Genomic DNA, 3774 nt, shown 5'->3' with positions numbered 1-3774 from the left:
CACGGACCAGGATGCCGTCGTCGTCATGCAGGTAAAAGCTGATTCCACCCTCCCACGTAGAACCAGATGTTACCTCATGAATCTTTGCCCAGGAATCTGTGACTCACACAAAAATCCCTCCTTCTGCTGGGCAAAAATCCTTCAAAAGCAACTAAGGAATGACAAAGATAGGAAGAAGGGGGGCTGAATCATGATGTGGAGGTGAAGGTGACGGTGTGGGAACTATTAGCACATTGGATGGATGGTAGATGAATAAGGTGGGTGTGGGAACTGAAACTATGGCTGAGCTCACCTTCTCAACTTCCCCACTCTCTCCTCCTTCAGTGGAAATATAATGACAAGCTTCATCATCAGTGAAGTATTTCAAAAACACAGCTTGAGTGAAGAGGCAAACTGCAAAAATAAACAGGAGCAACAGCCCAGAAATCAAAGCCTCCAACTGATGAAAGTGCACCCAACATCCTGTCTGTCAGCATGAGACTCATCTGCCTGTTGGAACAAGAGCTCTGGCGAGGCGTCGAGTGTACACCCCGAGTGCCCCGGTGATTTTATGTGTACGCTGAAGTCAAGTGACTACCGCTGTTTCATCTTCCTGAAGCACCATTCGCTGTCACCCGCGTTTCTCTCACACCCACACCAACTCCTCAGTGAAAGCTGGCGTGGAACAGCAAAGGTGAGTCGTGCTGACTGAGGACGTCGATGTCTCATCAGTGAGGTATGTGCGGCTCAGTCAAGATCGAGAAGAGAGAGAGAGAGGGCCCTCAGGTGGAAAATGGAGAGATCTGCTTCCCCTCCCAGTTCAGTTTCCCCACCCTCTTGCACCTTCACCTTCTCATTTTCTCCATTGTAAAACATCGTAAGGCTTCCAGGCTTTCTTTCGCTTTCTCCTCCCTCTGGAAACCCACATGCACACAGACACACTTCCACTTGCTTGTATTAGATGCACCTGCAATAAAGTGAATGTATACAAAAGCCTGGCAATAAATCATCTCCGCCAAAAAGAAGATTATAATACTCAGTTTTTATTAAACCTTTTGGAAGGAGGCATTGGGAGAATGATTGGCTTCATTTCGGAAGCTGTAATTTGTGTGTGAGCCTGTTGTTGTGTAGTTAAACTGAAAGGTGTAATAATAGAACAAGAAGAATTGACGCACTGAAACTCTGACAAAGTTCTGGATGAACACACACTTGTCATTGAAACACTTCTCCTAAACTGAGAGGCGTTCCTCCACTCTGGCCACGCCATTCAAATGAATAATGCATAAATAGTGGGAGGACTTCAAGTGGTGTGGGTAACTTTGCTGTGAAAAATCTAAAATCAGCTGAACAATATTTACATGCAAACAAACTGATTTACAAATATTTTTGTTTTTCCTGGATTTTCCTGTTTTTCCTGCCTTAAATTTTCTTAAAATGATTGAATCTCCTGATGTAACTTCCATGAGCGATTTAACAAAGTCCTTGTATGTAATGTAATATAAAATTATAAACAGGACAGAACTGGCTCCAACAAATGTTCCACCAATTTGAAATGAAGACCATATTTTTACGGTCTTTTTGCAAGTCTGAGGACCTTTCAAAATAAAAACAGAAAGAGTTTAAAACACAAAGAGTTTAAAAGTTTCTACCTCTGTAAATAAAGCTACAAAAACACTGCTGACACTCTCACACCAAGTGGCCACACTGAATTAAAGGAAATTAAACAGTAGTTTGTGTTGTAGTTGCCTTCTCCGAGAATGAAAAACGATTAATTCAACATCTTGTGGCTGTGCACCCCACATGCCATGCTGGTGCTACCTGTTGGCTACCTAATCATCCCCGAGCTGTGTTCGAGGTCAACGTGCATGACTGAACTGTGACAACACATGATCGCTCTCAAACTGACAACGTAGAATCCCAAAATATACACATACGTAATTAGCCAAAAGTTCTATGGACTGGGGGGTAACAGTAAATTAAATGGTAAATTATGTATTATGTTTATTAAAAGCATTATTTTCTAAAATATAATACGCCCACAGTGCGTGTAAAGGGGCACAGAATGAAAAGTGTAGCTTTTCCTGAAAAACGTATATTATTGTGTGAATTATTCATTTTTTATTCTTATTTTACGGCCCGACTGTTGGCACAAGCCAATAGAGATTGGTGCATTGTTAACTGTCAGGTAGGGTCTCTGTGCTCGGCACAGAAGGCGGAGTCTCCAAGTCCTGCTTGCAGCAGTCGTAGCAGCAGAAAGTTTCACAGCCCTTCTGAATCACAGAGGTAGACTAACCAGAGAAGAGCAAAAACCAGAGTCAATATTGGAGAAGCAGATGCTAGATTGGCATCAAAACGCACACGGAAATGGCAACATTTCTCCTCGATTGTTATGGTGCAGACTTGTCGCTTGACGCAGTTGGGCAACCTGGCTGCTGTATTTTTTTTGTGTTGCAATTCCAATGTGACCCCACTAGATGTCGGTATTTTGCATTTTTTTTCACATAGTTCACCTTTAATTAAACTCAGGACCCCCAGTTTCCTTTCAGTTGTAAAAACGTCCTGTTTAACTGGACAATGTCTCCCCCCTGAGGCTGAAAAAAGAATTTCTCTTTGCCTGCGTAGAGATTATAATATTCATCTTTTATTGAGTGTAGATTTATAGAAAACGCCAGCGACTGTAGTTTACGGTGTAATTGAACTGCACTGTGTTATTGGGAGAGCTTTTCTTATGTAATAAGTAAATTAATTAATATATTCTGTTTATATGTATTGACAGAAATATATCTAGATTTTTGATTGTTGATATTTCTTATCTCTCCAAATAATCTTTGCATTCTGCCTTTCTTTGCATTCTGCCTTTGTATTATTGTTGCACACTGCCTTTATAATTCAATTTTATGCACAATAGATTTGTCAATTATGGAAAAAGAAACTCAGATTTATACACGCACGCACGAACACACGAACACACGTATTTTTGTAAAGATGTAAAAAATGAATTCTAGTGTATTTTGAATTTGATCGCCATTATGTCCCATACAGTGAAATGGCTATGGTTCTTTGTGTTTCATTATAACGGGTGATTAATTTATACACAACTATATTGGGGTTATGAATTGGCTGCGACTCGGATGGATGTGGATTTGCAAAGCGGTGGTGTGACCTGCGCAAACCAATGCGCAACATCACTCTTATGAAGTTTACTGTGTTTGCTCTGTTGGAGTCGGTTCCGTCAGTTACTACACTTTAGCCCGGTAGCTTTACCCACCACTAACTCACCGACTAGTCTTGACAATGAGTCATATTCTGCAAGAAGCGAACAACCATTAGGTTTCTGACGTATACGAGCATCACGTAAGTGTTACATTGCTGTTTTATGTCATTAACGTTCTGCTACATAGAGCAAGATGGCTCCACGTTAGTGCTAGCTAACGTTAGCTAAACAAAAACAGCATGACGTTTACGCGGCTCCTGAATTAGTTCGTATAGAACTGCACATTGGTATGTCAGCTTTGGAGCAGCTTAGCAGTGTCTGTGGTTGTGGGTGTTGTACTGTCGTTTCTCTTCAAAGTAATGCCGCTATTTGGTCGTCATTTCCATGCTAATCACAACTAGCTACATAATAAAGAAACAAAATTCGACGAGTTACCAGTTCATAACTATTCGTATTTCACCTCTGCTACGTTATACATCCTTCACACTCTTTGGCCTGGTATTTCGACCAGACTACAACCAAATGTTGTAATAATGAATGCCGTTACATTTCACTTGTCTCTGGAAGGTCGGGCCGTCCAA

The sequence above is a fragment of the Lampetra planeri genome, unplaced genomic scaffold (assembly GCF_965212315.1).
Source record: "Lampetra planeri unplaced genomic scaffold, kcLamPlan1.2.h2 scaffold_606, whole genome shotgun sequence".
NCBI classification, from domain to species: Eukaryota; Metazoa; Chordata; class Hyperoartia; order Petromyzontiformes; family Petromyzontidae; genus Lampetra; species Lampetra planeri.
The sequence above is the reverse complement of the archived record's forward strand: the minus strand, read 5'-3'. Positions refer to the sequence as shown.